This window comes from Aotus nancymaae, unplaced genomic scaffold (assembly GCF_030222135.1).
Source record: "Aotus nancymaae isolate 86718 unplaced genomic scaffold, 86718_ANA_hifiasm-v0.15.2.pri h1tg000006l, whole genome shotgun sequence".
Taxonomy (NCBI): Eukaryota; Metazoa; Chordata; class Mammalia; order Primates; family Aotidae; genus Aotus; species Aotus nancymaae.
This window is the reverse complement of record NW_026988417.1, coordinates 64,666,950-64,686,314: the sequence shown is the minus strand read 5'-3', so window position 1 is coordinate 64,686,314 and position 19,365 is coordinate 64,666,950. Positions and strand designations below refer to the sequence as shown.

At 40.8% G+C, this 19,365-nt stretch overlaps 1 protein-coding gene and 2 pseudogenes across 8 annotated transcripts in view; 2 read left to right on the top strand and 1 right to left on the bottom strand.

Moving 5' to 3' along the window:
* The window catches only part of SLC4A4 (solute carrier family 4 member 4), a 495,962-nt gene that overhangs the window by 267,438 nt on the left and 209,159 nt on the right, over positions 1 to 19,365 (bottom strand). The gene's annotated exons all lie outside the window — the stretch shown is intronic.
* LOC135269903 (SLC35A4 upstream open reading frame protein-like) lies at positions 14,858 to 15,166 on the top strand (annotated as a pseudogene).
* LOC105725358 (probable UDP-sugar transporter protein SLC35A4) lies at positions 15,562 to 16,419 on the top strand (annotated as a pseudogene).

Sequence of the window (19,365 nt, the reverse complement as noted above, 5' to 3'; positions counted from 1 at the left end):
TTTTTTGTTGTTTTTTTTCTTTTTTTTTTAATTGCATTTTAGGTTTTGGGGTACATGTGAAGAACATGCAAGACTGTTGCATAGGTACACACATGGCAGTGTGATTTGCTGCCTTCCTCCCCATCACCTATATCTGGCATTTCTGCCCATGCTATCTCTCCCCAACTCCCCACCCCCAGTTGTCCCTCCCCTATTTCACCCCGACAGACCCCAGTATGTGATGCTCCCCTCCCCGTGTCCACGTGTTCTCATTGTTCAACACCCACCTATGAATGAGAACATGCAGTGTTTGATTTTCTGTTCTTGTGTCAGTTTCCTGAGAATGATGGTTTCCAGGTTCATTCATGTCCCTGCAAAGGACATGAACTCATTGTATTTTATGGCTGCATAGTATTCCATGGTGTATATGTGCCACATTTTCCCTGTCCAGTCTATCATCGATGGGCATTTGGGTTGGTTCCAGGTCTTTGCTATTGTAAACAGTGCTGCAATGAACATTCGTGTGCATGTGTCCTTATAGTAGAACGATTTATAATCCTTTGGATATACACCCAGTAATGGGATTGCTGGGTTGAATGGAATTTCTATTTCTAGGATCTTGAGGAATTGCCACACTGTCTTCCACAATGGTTGAACTAATTTACACTCCCACCAACAGTGTAAAAGTGTTCCTATTTCTCCACATCCTCTCCATCATCTGTTGTCTCCAGATTTTTTAATGATCGCCATTCTAACTGGCGTGAGATGGTATCTCAATGTAGTTTCTTATCATAATAAAGCTATAATTAAAAAATGTAATCACTGTTCAATATCCTTTGTTATTTTTTTTTTTGATTGGGGGGAAATAGGCCAAAGTCCTTGTATAGTTCACAACAACTGTCTTCTAAACCTAGGTAAGGTGTTAACTATTAGGAAAGTAACTTTGAACAGGTCAGTTCTGCTTAAATCTGCAGTGTCTGCATCAGTTTTAGGTTTGATACTAATGGGCAAAGAACAGAGGGAAAAACAAAGAATTCTGTGGGAAAGGAAGGAACCTAAAAAAGTCAGCCAGTCTCTCAAGATTCAGATAGTCATTGTTTGGCTTGATAATTTTATAAACTCCAAGAAAATCAAACATACTATTATTTAATATGTCTAGCTTATCCAATCTCCCTTCAACAGCATGAATAAATAAGAGTTTCCTATGAATATGCACTGCATTCTCTAATTCTATCTGGTTACTGATTCATTCACAAACTCTTTATTTTACTTTAAGTTCTGGGATACATGTGAACGTGCAGGTTTGTTACATAGGTATACATGTGCCATGGTGGTTTGCTGCACCTATCTAGGTTCTCAGTCCCACATGCATTAGGTATTTGTCCTAATGCTCTCCTTCTCCTTTCGTCACACCCCCCAACAGGCCTCAGTGTGTGTTATTCCCCACTCTGCATTCACATGTTCTCATTGTTCAACTTCTACTTATGAGTGAGAATATGCAGTTTGGTTTTCTGTTCCTGTGTAAGTTTGCTGAGGATGGTGGTTTCCAGCTTCATCTATGTCCCTGCAAAGGACATGAACTCCTTCTTTCTTATGGCTGCATAGTGTTCCATGGTGTAATGTGCTACATTTTCTTCATCTAGTCAATCACTGACGGCCATTTGGGTTGATTCCAAGTCTTTGCTATTGTAAATAGTGCTGCAATAAACATGCAGGCCCATGTCTTTATAGTAGAATGATTTATAATCCTTTGGGTATATCCCAGTAATGAGATTGCTGGTTCAAATGGTATTTCTGCTCCAGATGCTTGAGGAATCGCCAAACTGTCTTCCACAATCATTGAACTAATTTACACTCCCACCAACAGTGTAAAAGCATTCCTATTTCTCCACACCCTCATCAGCATCAGTTGTTTCCAGACTTTTTAATGATAGCCATTCTAACTGGCATGAGATGGTACCTTATTGTGGTTTTGATTTGCATTTCTCTAATGACCAGTGATGATGAGCTTTTTTTCCAAGTTTATTGGCCACATAAAGGTCTTCTTTTGAGAAGTATCTGTTCATATTCTATGTCCACCTTTGGATGGAGTTGTTTTTTTCTTGTGAATTTGTTTAACTTCTTTGTAGAATCTGGATATTAACCCTTTGTCAGATAAATAGGTTGTAAAAATTTTCTAGCAATCTGTAGGCTGCCTGTTCATTCTAGTGATAGTTTCTTTTGCTGAGCAGAAGCTCTAGTTTAGTTAGATCCCATTTGTCAATTTTTGCTTTTGTTTCAATTGCGTTTGGTGTTTTAGTCATGAAGTCTTTGCCCATACCAATGTCTTGAATGGTATTGCCTAGGTTTTCTTCTAGGGTTTTCATTGTTTTAGGTTTTACCTTTAAGTCTTTAATCCATCTTAAGTTAATATTTGTATAAGTTGTAAAGAAGGGGTGGCAGTTTCTGTTTTCTGCATATGGCTAGCCAGTTTTCCCAGCATGATTTCTTAAATAAAGAATCCTCTCCTTATTGCTTGTTTTTGTCAGCTTTGTCAAAGATCAAATTGTTGTAGATGTGTGGTGTTATTTCTGAGGCCTCTATTATGCTTCATTGGTCTGTATATCGGTTTTGGTACTGGTACCAGTACCATGCTGTTTTTGTTACTGTAGGCTTGTAGTATAGTTTGAAGTCAGGTAGCATGATGTCTCCAGCTTTGTTCTTTTTGCTTAGGATTGTATTGGCTATACGGTTTCTTTTTTGCTTCCATATGAAATTTAAAGTAGTTTTTTTCTAATTCTGTGAAGAAAGTCAATGGCAACTTGATATGAAGAGCACTGAATCTATAAATTACTTTGAGCAGTATGGTCACTTTCACAATACTGATTCTTCCTATCCATGAGCATAGAATGTTTTTCCATTTGTTTGTGTCCTCTCTTACTTCCTTGAACAATGGTTTGTAGCTCTCCTTGAAGAGGTCCTTCACATCCCTTGTAAGTTGTATTCCTAGGTATTATATTCTCTTTGGAGCAGTTGTGAATGGAAGTTCACTCAAGATTTGGTTCTCTGCTTGTCTACTATTGGTGTATAAGAATACTTGTGATTTTTGCACATTGATTTTGTATCCTGAGACTTTCCTAAAGTTGCTTATCAGCTTAAGGAGTTTTTGGGCTGAGGCAATGGGGTTTTCTAAATATACAGTCATGTCGTGTGCAAACAAAGGCAATTTGAATTCCTCTCTTCCTATTGTAATACCCTTTCTTTCTTTCTCTTGCCTGATTGCTCTGGCCAGAACTTCCAATACTACATTGAATAAAAGTGGTGAGAGAGGGCATCCTTGTCTTGTGCCAGTTTTCAAAGGGAATGCTTCCAGCCTTTGCCCATTCAGTATGATATTGGCTATGGATTTGTCATAAATAGCTCTTATAATTTTGAGATATGTTCTATCAATACCTAATTTATTGAGAGTTTTTAGCATGAAGAGGTGTTGAATTTATCAAAGGCCTTTTCTGCATCTATTGAGATAATCATGTGGTTTTTGTCAGTGGTTCTGTTTAATATGTGATAGATTACATTTATTGATATGCATATGTTGAACCAGCCTTGCATCCCAGGGATGAAGTTGACTTAATCACGGTGGATAAGCTTTTTAATGTGCTGCTGGATTCAGTTTGCCAGTATTTTATTGAGGATTTTTGCATTGATGTTCATCAGAGACATTGGCCTGCAATTCTCTTTGTTGTTGTGTCTCTGTCAGATTTTGGTATCAGGGTGATGCTGGCCTCATAAAATGAGTTAGGGAGGAGTCCTCTTTTTATATTGTTTGGAATAGTTTCAGAAGGAATAGTAGCAGCTACTCTTTGTACCTCTGGTAGAATTCAGCTGTGAATCCATCTGGTCCTGGGCTTTTTTTGGTTGGTAGGCTATTAATTACTGCCTCCATTTCAAAACTTGTTATTGATCTATTCAGGGATTCAACTTCTCCCTGGTTTAGTCTTGGGAGGGTGTATGTGTCCAGGAATTTATCAATTTCTTCTAGATTTTCTAGTTTATTTGCATAGAGGTGTTTACTGTATTCTCTGATGGTAGTTTGTTTCTGTGGGTTTAGTGGTAATATCCCTTTATTATTTTTTATTGTGTCTATTTGATTCTTCTCTCTTTCCTTCTTTATTAGTCTGGCTAGTGGTTTATACTTTTCAACAAACCACCTTCTGGATTCGTTGATTTTTTTGAAGGGTTTTTTGTGTCTCTATCTCCTTCCGTTCTGCTCTGATCTTAGTTATTTCTTGTCTTCTGCCAGCTTTTGAATTTGCTCTTGCTTCTCTAATTCTTTAAATTGTGATGGTAGGGTGTTGATTTTAGATCATTCCCATATTCTTTTGTGGGCATTTAGTGCTATAAATTTCCCTCTAAACACTGCTTTAGCTGTGTCCCAGAGATTCTTGTGCATTGTGTCTTTATTCTCATTGGTTTCAAAGAATTTATTTATTTCTGCCTTAATTTTGTTAGTTACGCAGTAGTTATTCAGGAGCAGGTTATTCAGTTTCCATGCAGTTGTGTGGTTTTGAGTGAGTTTCTCAATCCTGAGTTCTAATTTGATTGCACTGTGGTCTCAGAGGCTGTTTGTTATGATTTCCATTCTTTTGCATTTGCTGAGGAATGTTTTACTTCCAATTATGTGGTCAATTTTGAAGTAATGCTATGTGGTGCTCAGAAGAATATATATTCTGTGCATTTGGGGTGGATAGTTCTGTAGATATCTATTAGGTCTGCTTGGTCCAGAGCTGAGTTCCAGTCCTGAATATCCTTAATTTTCTGTCTTGTTGATCTGTCTAATACTGACAGTGCAATGTTAAAGTCTCTTTGTAGGGGTCTCTAAGAATTTGTTTTATCAATCTGAGTGCTCCTGTATTAGGTGCTTACATTCAGGATAGTTAGCTCTTCTTGTTGCATTGATCCTTTTACCATTATGTAATGCCCTTCTTTGTCTTTTTTGATATTTGTTGGTTTAAAGCTTTCTGAGGTCTACTTCTGTCCATTTGTCAAATTCATTCTGTCCAGTTTTGTTGTGATCATTTGGAGGAGAAGAGGCATTCTGATTTTTGGAATTTTCAGCATTTTTGCACTGGTTTTTCCTCATCTTCATGGATTTATCTACCTTTGATCTTTCAGACTAATGATCTTTAGATGGGGTTCTGTGTGTAAGGGTCCTTTTTGTTGATGTTGTTATTGCATTCTATTTGTTAGTTTTTATTCTAACAGTTAGGCCTCTCTTCTGCAGGTCTGCTGGAGTTTGCTGGAGGTCCACTCCAGACCATATTTGCCTGGGTATCACCAGCTGAGGCTACAGAACAGCAAAGACTGCTACCTGCTCCTTCCTCTGCAAGCTTCGTCCTAGAGGGGCTCTGGACTGGTGTCAACTGGAGCTCTCCTGTATGAGGTGTCTGGCAACCCCTGTTGGGAGGTTTCTCCCAGTCAGGAGGCATGGGGGTCAGGGACCCACTTGAGGAGGCAGTCTGTCCCTTAGCAGAGCTCAAGCACTGCGCTGGGAGAACCCTCTTTGTCAGGATCCACTGCTCTCTTCAGAGCCAACAGCGGGAACATTTAAGTCTGCTGAAGCTGTGCCCACAGCCACCCATTCCCCCAGGTGCTCTGTCCCAGGGAGATGGGAGTTTTGTTTATAAGCCCCTGACTGGGGCTGCTGCCTTTCTTTCAGAGATGCCCTGCCCACTGAAGAGGAATCTAGAGAGGCAGTGTGGCCACAGCCACTTTACCATACTGTGTTGAGTTACGTCCAGTTCTTAGCATAGTCAGGGAAAAGCCGCCTACTCAAGCATCAGCAATGGTAGACACCCCTGCCCCCAGCAAGCTCGAACGTCCCAGGTCAACTTCAGACTGCTGTGCTGGCAGCAAGAATTTCAAGCCAGTGGTTCTTAGCTTGCTGGGCTCTGTGGGAGTGGGACTGCTGAGGAAGACCACTTGGCTCCCTGGCTTCAGCCCCCTTTCCAGGAGAGTGAATGGTTCTGTCTCACAGGAGTACGAAAAAAAAAAAAAAAAAAAAAAACCACAGCTACATCAGGATCTGCCCAAATGGCCACACATTTTGGTGCTTGAACCCCAGGGCCCTGGCGGTATAGGCACATGAGGGAATCTCCTGGTCTGTGGATTGCAAAAACCATGGGAGAAGCATAGTATCTGGGTCGGAACGCACCATGCCTCATGGCACAGTCCCTCAGGGCTTCCCTTAGTCAGGGGAGGGAGTTCCCCAGTGCCTTGCACTTCCCAGGTGAGGTGATACCCCACCCTGCTTCTGCTTGCCCTCCATGGGCTTCATCCACTGTCTAACCAGTCCCAGTGAGATGAACCAGGTAACTCAGTCGGGAATGTAGAAATCACCTTCCTTCTGTGTTGGTCTTGTTGGGAGCTGCAGAACAGAGCTGTTCATGTTCGGCCATTTTGCCAGATCCCCACACACTCTTAATGACTATCGATTATGTGCCAGTAACTGTGCACATTATAGTGCTCTGGATGGGTTTATATCCCAAAAGGGAAAAATCCACATGTAAAGAGATCATTACAGTAATTGTGTTTTGATTTATTCATTTGTCAATAAGCATTTATTAAACAACTACTATGTATTGAGCCCCTACTAGGCACTGTGTTAAGGTCTATAACAGAATAATGTGGTGTGTGATTTTTTTTCTGAAAGCACTCTGGAAGCCTACATGTATAGACTCCAGTTGGCTTGAGCATATAGGATTAAAATGTGGCAAGAGAAGAGAAAGACGATATAAAATATATAGTAGACAAATTGTGAATGGCCCTATATACTTTGATATGGCATTTAGACTTTATCCTACCACATAAATAGAAAAGTATTGATGGCTGCAAGCAAAGCGTGGCAGAATCAGGTGTGTGCCTTAGAAGGTTATCTAGGGCAGTGCCATAGTTGGGGACGTGCAGGAGGGAGGGTATTCAGTAGTTCTTTCCATATCTTTAAAGTTATGATTGGTAGTTGTGGACATATATACAAGCTGAATATTCTGTGCATCCTGGCACCTTTGGTTTTTATTTGTTCCACACACCTTGAGAATACTTGTTTGTTTTCTATAATCCATGGAAGGCAACCTTGATTCAAAGGTGTACTCAACATTTCTTTTGCAATTCTGCTCATAAATGCACTGCTTCCATGATATCAGACAACATCTGATAAGATTACCTTATTTTCACCCATACTCTCTATCTAAACTAATTTGTAGCAAATCTAACTATAGCATTTCCTGCCATAACCTAATCAATGATGGTGGTGGTGCTGCTGTTGACGATTTAACAAGGCAATCAAAAATCACAGGCTTCCATTTCCTCAGCTACTCTCATCCTATATTCATCACTGTTAACCCTTGGTAACCAGTTATACTGAAGCATCTTTAAGAGTTTTTCCCTATTGCTGAAAGCAAAATCTATAGCAAGCTTTTAACCACACAAAACCTGAGCAGTGTTGTCTAACCAGGTCTTATCAGCAGATTGACCTGAAATAATTAAAAACACAGATTACCAGGTTTGAGTCTCAGTAAGGCACGGGGTGAGGGGTGAAATCAGAAATCTGTATAAATGCATGTGTATAAAATGCCCTGGGTGAGGTTATGAATTAGGCTAATTTGGTAAACGCTAGATGGAAGCTACTCTAATAAGTTCCTTATAATTAAAGCAGCATTAGGCACATATATTTCTTTCAAATACTTTAATGAAATTTAGGCAATCACTTTAAGTAATTGCCACCCATTTAATGTTTACTGAAACAGTTTATAACTAATTCACATGCCATTTTCTAAATGCTTCAGGCTTACTTGGCTTTCCTGCTGCGCATTAAACAGTTTGTTAACTATTAATAAAGAGTGAAGACATTATTACATAATGGTAAAAGGATCAATGCAACAAGAAGAGCTAACGATCCTAAATGTATACGCACCCAATACAGGAGCACCCAGATACATAAAGCAAATTCTTAATGACTTACAAAGAGACACAGACTCCCACACAATAACAGTGGGAGACTTTAACACCCCATTGTCAATATTAAACAGAACAACGAGACAGAAAATTAACAAGAATATCCAGGACTTGAACTCAGACCTGGACCAAGCAAACCTAATAGACATTTACAGAACTTTCCACCCCAAATCCACAGAATATACATTCTTCTCAGCACCACATCACGCCTACTCTAAAATTGACCACATAATTGGAAGTAAATCACTCCTCAGCAAATGCAAAAGAACGGAAATCATAACAAACAGTCTCTCAGACCACAGTGCAATCAAATTAGAACTCAGAATTGAGAAACTAACTTAGAGCCACACAGCTTCACAGAAACTGAACAACTGGCTCTTGAATGTTGACTGGATAAACAATGAAATGAAGGCAGAAATAAAGATGTTCTTCGAAACCAATGAGAACGAGGACACAACATACCAGAATCTCTGGGACACATTTAAAGCAGTCTCTAGAGGAAAATATATAGCAATAAGTGCCCACATGAGAAACAAGGAAAGATCAAAAATCGACACCCTATTGTCAAAATTGAAAGAGCTAGAGGAGCAAGATCAAAAAAACCCAAAACCTAGCAGAAGACAAGAAATAACTAAGAACAGAGCAGAACTGAAGGAGACAGAGACACAAAAAACCCTTCAAAAAATCAATAAATCCAGGAGCCGGTTTTTTGAAAAGATCAACAAAATAGACCACTAGCCAGATTAATAAAAAAGAAAAGAGAGAATAACCAAATAGATGCAATAAAAAATGATAAAAGGGATAGCACCACAGATTCCACACAAATACAAACCATCATCAGAGATTATTACAAACAACTCTATGCACAAAAACTAGTAAACCTAGAAGAAATGGATAAATTCCTGGACACTTGCATCCTTCCAAGCCTAAACCAGGAAGAAGAAGTCGAAACCCTGAATAGACCAATAACAAGGGCAGAAGTTGAGGCAGTGATTAAGAGCCTACCACCCAAAAAAAGCCCAGGTCCAGATGGGTTCACAGCCGAATTCTACCAGACATACAAAAAGGAGCTGGTACCATTCCTTCTGAAACTATTCCAAACAATCGAAAAAGAGAGAATCCTTCCCAAATCATTTTATGAGACCAACATCATCCTGATATCAAAACCTGGCAGAGACTCAGTAAGAAAAGAAAACTTAAGGCTAATATCCATGATGAACATAGATGCAAAAATCTTCAATAAAATACTGGCAAACCGATTGCAACAGCCTATCAAAAAGCTTATCCACCATGATCAAGTAGACTTTATCCCAGGGATGCAAGGCTCGTTCAACATATGCAAGTCTATAAACATAATTCACCATATAAACAGAACCAAAGACAAAAACCACATGATTATCTCAATAGATGCAGAGAAGGCCTTTGACAAAATTCAACAGCTCTTTATGCTAAAAACTCTCAATAAACTAGGCATTGACAAAATGTATCTCAAAATAATAAAAATTATTTACAATAAACCAACAGCCAATATCATACTGAATGGGTAAAAACTGGAAGCAATCCCTTTGAAATCTGGCACTAGACAAGGATGCCCTCTCTCACCACTCCTATTCAATATAGTATTGGAAGTTCTAGCCAGAGCAATCAGGCAAGAAAAAGAAATAAAGGGTATCCAATTAGGAAAGAAGGAAGTCAAATTGTCTCTATTTGCAGACGACATGATTGTATATCTAGAAGACCCCATCATCTCAGCCCAAAATCTCCTGAAACTGATAAGCAACTTCAGCAAAGTCTCAGGATACAAAATCAATGTGCAAAAATCACAAGCATTCCTATACACCAATAACAGACTTAAAGAGAGCCAAATCAAAAATGAACTGCCATTCACAATTGCTACAAAGAGAATCAAATACCTAGGAATACAAGGAACAAGGGGTGGGGAGTTGGGGAGAGATAGCATGGGGAGAAATGCCAGATATAGGTGATGGGGAGGAAGGCAGCAAATCACACTGCCATGTGTGTACCTATGCAACAATCTTGCATGTTCTTCACATGTACCCCAAAACCTAAAATGCAATTAAATAAATAAAATAGAGAGTGAAGAAAAATCAGAATCTGGAGGTCATTTTAACCGTTAAAAGGGCCACTGAGAAGCACGACTTATAATTAGCAAAATACATGTGAGCTCCTTGTAGCATTAACCAGGACCCTATGATCCATGCTTTAAAACAAGAGCAGGTGAAGAAAAACCAACATCCTTCCTGAAATAAGACACCTTCTCTTTTTGTCCACTGACAATTAGAAAAAATTCCTTTTTTTTATTTTGTTTTTTTTTGGTTTTGCAGGTACCTGAGTATTTGTAAAGTGGCACTCTAATAAATGAACTCAGCACAAAATGTCTCAAGATTAAACATAAAAATTGCTAATATTAATTAAGCAATTACTATTCTTGGTGCTTAGTCCCCATTCTAAGTTCTTTGCATTTAATTTTTTTCCATTTAATAATGCTAGTGTTAATAATAATAGTGTTATTATTATCTCAATTTATAGATAAGGAAACAGGCACAGAGAGCTAAGTAACTGCTCAAGGTCAGATGGCTAATAAGTAGCAGAGACAGAAACTGAACCCAGGAAATCTGACCTCAGAACCTACGCTCTTAACCACGCTGCTGTGCTGTCACTAAGAGAATTAGGGACTTGAACTGAGTCCCTATGGAGCTCCCTAAAGAGACAGAGGAGCTATGACAAGAAACATAGGAAGGAATGGATGCTGAAAACAAGTCAGGCTTGCAAATCAGTATCCAATTCATTACTGAGTGCCTACTATGTGTTGGGCACTGCACTCAATGCTTTGGGAAATATTACCATAAAGATGAATAAGACAGAGCCCCTCCTCATCTTCATTGCTTCTTCAATTGTCAGCTCTTCCATAAAGTCTCCCCTGACTCTGAGCACTATTATGTCACTCTTCACACTGTATTATAAAGTCTTCACATGTCTGCCTCTCCTCTCAGTAGGCTGTATGCACTACATACAGAACTTATGTATCCCAGTAAGTTCTATGTCCCATGATGGGAACAGATGCCACGTCTTAGCTCCTTTTCCAGTGCCTAGATTCCCTGTAAGTGTGCCTGGACACACTGCTGTCTCTCTGTAGATGTTTTATGAATGCATGAACAGATGAAACACAGATAGAGGACATGGAAGTGAAAATAACACGCTCTGAGATTCACAGTGTGCTTGTGGTAAAGATGGGGAAAGATCTTGCATATCCCAGCTCTACTCCAAAGTTCTGTCTGATATATCACATGTATCACACTAGTATCTTTTGCTAAAACTGCATGATTTAACATTTTAGCATACGTTATGAAAAAAATGCTCATATTTCATCTTATGCTTCATCTCTTATTTAAGATGCTAAACCCTTATAAGCAAGGGCCACTGCATACCTCACTTACTGTGTCAGCCCATGCTAAAGGGATACCTGCAACTGAATCTTTAGAAAGGAACAGACCTCTTAAGTTTGCTAAATGTAAAAATGAAAGTTTAGATAGATTAAGTCACTTGCTCAAGGTTACAATGCTAGTAAGAGACAGAACTGGAACTTAAATCTAACTCAAAATCCAGCACTAGTAATAACTGGGCTAATTTTGTGCTCTCAAAGATCCAAATCCCAACGTCACCACCTACTAGTTATGTGACCTTGGAAAAATTATTTAAGTCCTCTAAGCCTCATTTTTATCATCTTTGAGGTAAGTAAATGAGAACTCCCAGAAATGATATAAGGGTTAAATGAGCTCATAAATGTAAAGTGTTGGTCACATAGTAGGTATTCAACAAATATGTATTGATAGTTCCATCCAATAAGATTCTGCCCAGTAATTGAGCACGTGTTAACACTTTATTTAGATATAACTTGTATTAATTGCTGTGCTATAAAAACAACTATGCTGGAATTTATTTCCCAACTAAAGAGTTCCAAGTTGTCCACAAAATTAAAATTTTGTAAAACTAAGATTTCACAGTAAATACAGACAGCTATAGATTAAAACTCTTCTAAGACAACTTTTATCATCACTTTTTAATCAGTAGAGACTCTAAAATACAAATGTCAAAACCTTGCCCAAGGCTGAATCGGTCATTGAGAATCTGAACCCAGAATGTGGTCTCATGTTATTTAATCATAGCTGGCTTGCTTCCACACTAAGGTATGGTTCCTTTCATAATGGCAATTCTGTGATGATTAATTTTATGTGTCAACTTGACTGGGCTAAGGAATGCCCAGATAGCTGGCAAAACGTTATTTCTGGGTTTTTCTGTGAGGTTCTTTCTGAAAGAGATCAGCATTTGAGTTTGCTGTGGGACAAAATCAAACAAAAAGATGGAGGAAAGGTGAATTCAGCTTTGTGTTTAAGCTGGGGCATTCATCTGCTCATTCATCAAACACCAGCGCTCCTGGTTCTTGGGCTTTCAGACTCAGACCAGGACTTAGACCATTGGCCCCATAATTCTCAGGCTTTTGGACTCAGAATGAGTAACACCACTGGTGTTCCCCAGTCTCAAGTTGCAGACCACATACTGTGGGACTTCTCAGCCTCCATAATCACAACAGCCAATTCCTATAATAAATATACATACACACATGTATATCTCCATATATTCTCTTGGTTCTGTTCCTCTGGAGAACCCTAATACAACTTCCTATGTGAAACAGAGTTTCTACCCAGTAAAGGAAGAATTTAGAAGATGTAATTTCACATTCAGCCTCTGCCACATATTAGCTCTGTGAATTGGGCCAAAGTTTCTTCATCGATGGAATGGGAACGAAAGAGCTTTTTCAAAGAATTGTTAATAGGGATTAAATAAGACAATGCAAAGTAATAGGCCTAGCATAGAATCAAGAATATAATAGGCATTCAATAGATGTTGCTGAAACTATCTGGAGTTTTTAAGATGCAGCCAAGTATCAGTGCTTTTATTGGAAGTACCTAAGCACAGAGAAGGAAGGAAGGACAGAGGGAGGGAAGAAGGGAAGGGAAAAAAAGAAAAAAGGAGAGAGGGGAAGAAGAAAGGGAAGTAGAAGAAGCAGGGAAGAAAAACAGATTTGAAAAACACCTATCTGGGATGCTATAGCTGCAATTCTGTTTAAAAGGAGCAGGAAGACATCAAAGGCACACAAAAGCCTATGATTTTGATCCTGAATTACAAAGTTAAATTATGAACCCCATCTAATTATTTCTCTAATCGTAACAGAAATTATGATTTTCAATGAGCTAATCAAAAACTGAAAAAGTGTGGTCACGGAGAGATAGTTTGATCCGTGTAGACTGGAAGAGTTGTTTTTCAGAGGCGGTCCATCGGGAAGACATCAGAAGACAAAAAGTGCCTTTAAGCATGAAACAACAAAGAATCTGCAAACACTCTTGACAGAGAGACAGAGATATGTGTGAAATGCTAATAGGCATACTGATTTACTGTGAAATAAACCTTACGACTGTGCAAATGCCATTTGGGCTACATTTTATTATAGATGACCAATCTGCTTTTCTTTACTCACAATGAAGCACTACATGAGTAGTCAATAAACTCTCCACCTCCCTTCTTATCATTTATCTCTCCCTCCCTTGCCCTGCTAAATCCTCAGATTTGAAACTGTACTGTGCCTCACCTTACAAGCTGTATGACTTAAGAACACATTAACAGAAGACATTAAAGCAGAGGAAGATGAGGTCTGATGGAAATTACTTTAAGGAGAGAAAAAGACTGGCACAGCCTGATTTTTATACTTTCCTTAATGGCGGATGGTAAAACCCCATTTATAATAGAATGCATTGTAAACATCAGAAAAGAAGTGATTCCTACAAAAAGTGAAAAAATCTAAGGAAACATAATGGAGCTTGAAAAACAACCTGTCTAAAATCCATTTACCAAAATCTATCCTTGGGTAGAGTATAGATTTTGATGTTTTCCATCCCCAAAATACCCTATGTAGGCCTAACATGACATTATCCTCTTTTCCCATATGGTTGCCAAGTGCCAATTCTAGTGCTACCTAAGAGTCACACACTGAAGGCTGGGGCATCATTGCCTTTGAAGGTCACCATTGAAATATATGTGTCCCATTCAGAAACAGGCCGCCAAAAACTACACATTCAAGACCAAGTGCCTCTCTTCCAGAATCACAGCACATCAGGAGTCAACACTGCAGGTAGTGCACAGAAAAGAGAATGAGCTACAGGCAACCCCATTAGATTCAAGATTCACAGCCCATTTCCACACATTCCCTTTGCAACATCGTTTGCTGCCTTATACTTTTAAAGGCAATGTTCATTGATAAGGGATATCTGTTACCTTCATACTCTGTGGAAGTAAGCAAAGAATTGTTGTGACCCTAGAGTAAAATCAGAGTCACAGAACTTTAGGTCTGGAAGGGATCTTTTAAGTCATATAGAAGTATCATTTTAGAAGCAAGAATACAGAGGTTCCGAGACATTAAGGGACATGTCCAGGTTCAGCAAGTTACTAGTAGAATCAAGATTTTTTAAAAATCATTATTCTCAGTGCATTGCTCTTTCTACCACTTAAACATACTTTATCAATGGCTAATTGTTTCTGAAATTTTAAAATACTTCCTTTGCTAGGACTGAAATGAAAATCATCTGTTTCCAAAGCTCAGAAGACTAAATATGCAGACTCAAACTCATATATGTAACTCCTCCCTATTTCTACAATTATCAATGTCCTTCCTACCTTGCAACTGAAATAAAATAACATCCTACTAAGCAATGCCATCATTTGTAATGCACCAAACATCAAATATAGAGAACAAAACTAAGACTGTCTTACTTTTGACTTATAGAAAGTATTCTTCAGAAATTTGACAGGGAAGATGATAGATGACAAAGATTCCCTGCCTAAGATTAAGGACCTGGCATTTCTCAGGAACCAGCTGGAGAATCCACAGTGGCACGTGGAAGATGAAGTCAACAACAGGGCAGGCCGGGATGGCTTGCTGTAGTCCCCCCCATTCCTCAAGGGATTCCTGGCTAGCTGTGGTGGCCACACTGAGGACATCAGCAGTATCGGACTTTGCCATGGGCACCTGTGCTGGCATCTATGCAGCTCAGGCTATGCTGTGCCCAATGTGGAGATGGCATTGAAAGACTATTTGCAGTCACTATGCAAGGGGCCCGACTAGCTCTAGATGCTATGGGGGAGGCAGAATAATAATGTAGAGACACTGTCTGGCTTCTCTGGCTGTAATCCATTTTTCCTCCAACTTTCACGCCAGCTTTATCCTTGCCTCCCTTCCTGCAGACTGCACAGTGGCTTGTCAGCCTGCACCCTGGGTTCCTTCTTCCCCTTCCCAACTCCATCAGACTGGCCCCAAGACTGTGGCTTCAAGGGCCACTAGCCCCTTACTCTTCAAGCCCTGTCTATGCAGTTGGCAGATGATTCTGATCCTCAGTATCCTCTCTGGCAGTGTTCCACAGCTCCTACCTACTGGGAGCTGGCTCCATAACTTGATTTCCCCTAAATATGTTACAATCCCCACTGCCACTTGCTAACTACACAGGCCACCCAAAGTCTGGCATGGGTATGAAGGCAGTGGACCTTGATGCTACTCATGCCCATGCCCCATGCTGGCACTGTGGAGCTGAGTTGACCAAGCTACTGTCAGGTACCTTCTCCCTTCTAGTGGGCTGGCAAGCAAGGCCCTAGGGGGCTCCACTCTGACACCAAGCTGCTCCCTTCACACTATCAGCCCTGCTCTATGGCACTAACAACAGCCTAGTGATCTATCTTCAGCATGACATGAACCCCAGCACCTACCAGGTGCTGAGCAATTGGAAGCAGGGCCCTGTTCCAGTGTCTGCCTCCAGCACTGCTTCTCTGCACCTCAGGGGTTAGCACTGCTGCTGCTGCTGGCTGTGGGGCCTGTTACCCATCAGGTGGCCTTTAAGACCTTGGTACACCCTTCCTGGCCCCCTCCAGCAGCTGCTGCCAGCCCCATGCCCCTACACATGACTCAGCTGGGCCTGCTCCTCCTCATCTTGGATTTCCTCATCTCAGGCCTGTCGTCACTGCAGAGTTGCTCATGAGAAGAGAGCAGCTGCCCCTGGCACTTTAGAATGTCTTTCTCTACACCTTTGGTGTGCTCCTGAATCTAGAGCTGCATGCCGCTCGTGGCCCCAGTCCAGGCCTCCTAGAAGGCTTCTCAGCATAGGCAGAACTTGTGGTGCTGAGCCAGGGCTAAATGGACTGCTTATGTTCACTGTCAGGAAGCACATCAGCAGCATCCCATGCCTCTTGGTTGTGTCCTGCTCACTGATGGTCAATGCCATGCTCTCAGCAGTCCTACTGCAGCTGCAGCTCACAGACATCTTCTTCCTGGCCACACTGCTTATCATCATCAGCCTGGCTGTGTGCCCATACTACAGCAGCCACTAGTCCCTGACCTCCTCCACCCTGGCTCCAGACCCTGTAGATTGAGTGCCACCATCAGAGTCCCCTTCTAGACCTCCGTTCCAGTTCCCTCAGCAGCCCAGTAACAACTGCCTTGTGAGAAAAGCTGGAGAAGTGAGAGAAGTCAGGTTATTCTCTGGAGATGGATGGATGAAGGGGCAGTTCTAGGAGACATGAAGAATGGGTTTGATTAAGGACGTTCTCATATTCCTGCCCTCTCATCAAGTTCTTCCAGACTAAAGAATTAAGGTAACATCAATATCTGGGCCTGAGAAACGTTCCTATCCCTGCCTCATCCTGCATGAAAGCAGTTGATCAAAACAGGGTGTGGGCAACAAGTGGCTTTCCTGGCCTACTTTGGTCACCCCAGCAGAGGCACTGTCCTCAAGCCTGGTGCTGGCTGCTCCAGACCAGCCGTTGTGCATGACTCTCCCATAAGGGATACTCAAACCTCCCACTGTCATGCAGAAAGACCCAACTGCCACAGATTATACAACTAGTACACCAGCCACTCCCACAATCTCCCCCAGTTGCAGCAATGCCTAGACACATGCCCCACGCCCTCTCAAGACTGCTGGTTCCCCACATCTAGCCTTTGATCGGCAAACCCCAGAGAGGGATGGGGCTTGACTCATCTCAGAGAATGTTGGTCCTGGACCCTGACTTAAGCCTACGTTCCTGACCTCTCTGATCACCTGAAAGCCATCTTGAAGCCCACAGTCCACTCTAAGGTTTGTAGGAGGTACCATGCTTCTTACTCTGGGTCCTGTCCAGGCCAAGCAGTCTCCCAGCTCCCAACAGCCTGGACAAGCTCTACACAGAGCAACCTGAGACCAGGTACAGGTCTCTCAATCAATATCTGACCAGGTACCTGTAGCTCAATCAATGTCTCTTCAACTATATAACTAATGAGGTCTTAATAAAGTGTTCTGGGGTGTACAGTGGTTCCCACAACCACACACAAAAAAGAAAGTGCTATTCATTTCCTTAGCACCTGTCTCCAAATGCCCTATTTCCTATGCCATAAACAATAGAAAGACTGGTCAGTAGCCATTTGGCTGAAGTCATACATCCTTCACACCACTTTTCTGCCTCATGGATAGCAAAAATGAGAGTCTCTTAACTCAGCTAATTCAACAGTTCATTCAAACTCAAGATAAAACTTTTCTCTGAAAATACAAATGATGTTCACATTATGAACACCTAGATGCGTTAGATGTCCTGCTTCAGAAAAGATCTCATGAAAATAAACCTAACAGCTAGACCGATAAATAACATGCTTGAAGATTTCTCTGAAGTTGAACCCTAGAGACCATTTTCAGCAGAAGAGTTAAAGGAGTTTCCAATGGAAAGAACAAGCACATAAATTGAAGATGGAGACAAACAATGAAATGATGAAACTGGCCACTCATCTACGAGGCCAGAAGAATGAAAACCAAGTCCCAACTCATCACCAGAAATGCTTCTTGAAACTGGGAAGCACAGAACCTGCCCATCCCTGAGCCTGAGCCACTTCCTCTGACACTTTCTAACCCAGAGGTGGCCCCAGCGTCTAACTGAGAAAGCATTTTCCACGATGTGAAACTTGCCATAGGAAAACTGCATCTCTTTCCCTATGCTGTTGACTGTGTAAACAAAGGACTCACTTTTACCAGAAGAGGTAGATAAATTTCGCTGAAAAGTGTGGAATACACATTTGATCATATTTATATATTTGGTAACCCATAAAACTATTCTTTTAAAAATTGATAAATGTTACTTTTTTTTTTTTTTTTTTTTTTTTTGAGACAGAGTCTCACTTTGCTGCCAGGCACCAGGCTGGAGTACAGTGGCACAATCTCGGCTCACTGCAGGCAATTCTCTGCCTCCCGGGTTCAAGCAATTCTCCTGCCTCAGCCTCCTAGTAGCTGGGACTACAGGCACATGCCACCATGCCCAGATAATTTTTGTATTTTTAGTAGAGACGGGGTTTCACCATGTTAGCCAGGATGGTCTCAATCTCTTGACCTCATGATCCGCACGCCTCAGCCTCCCAAAGTGCCGAGATTACAGGCTTGAGCCACCGTGCCCAGCCTGATAAATGTTACTCTTTAATCATCAATATATATTACAAAACACTATCAACCTTAAAGGTTGAACTCAACCCTAAAACCCTTTCACAAGGCCATGTAGAAGCTAAGCCTTTATTTATCTCTGTTCTGTGCCTCCTCCTTTCTCCACATAAGGCTGCTTGCAGTTCCCAATATGAACTTAGCACACTCATGATTGTCACTGCTTAACAGTAGCCCTTATATAAATATGCCTTTTGATGACCCAAGCTGGGTATATTAGTTCATATGTCTTCTCTAGGATTAAGACAATTCATGGGACATTTATTACTAATGTTTTATTATAACAGCAAAAGTAAATTTAAAATAATAACAATAATCAACATTTGTGTGGAAGTTTATGGTTCACAAAATGCTTTTAAATACATGACCTCATTTGAAGCTCGCAAGCCTCAATCAAGATGGGGAATGAAAATGGAAACGCAGTCTCAGAAAGGTCATAGTACTGTTAAGTGGCAGAAGCAGAACTTGAACCAAGGTCTAAATTTAAATCCTATGCTCTTTATACTATACCAAAAGAAATTAATGTATTAGTGAACTTTTAAATTATACATAAGATTCACCAATGCTGGCTAGATGTGGTGGCTCAAGCCTATAATCCTAGCACTGTGAGAGGCTGAGGCAGGTGGATAACTTGCAGTCAGGAGTTCGAGACCAGCCCAGCCAACATGGTAAGACCCCATCTCTACTAAAAATACAAAAACTAGACAGGTGTGGTGGCACATGCCTGTAATCCCAGCTACTCAGGAGGCTGAATCACTTGAACCTGGGAGGCAGAGTTTGCAACAACCTGATATCATGCCACTGCACTCCAGCCTGGAAG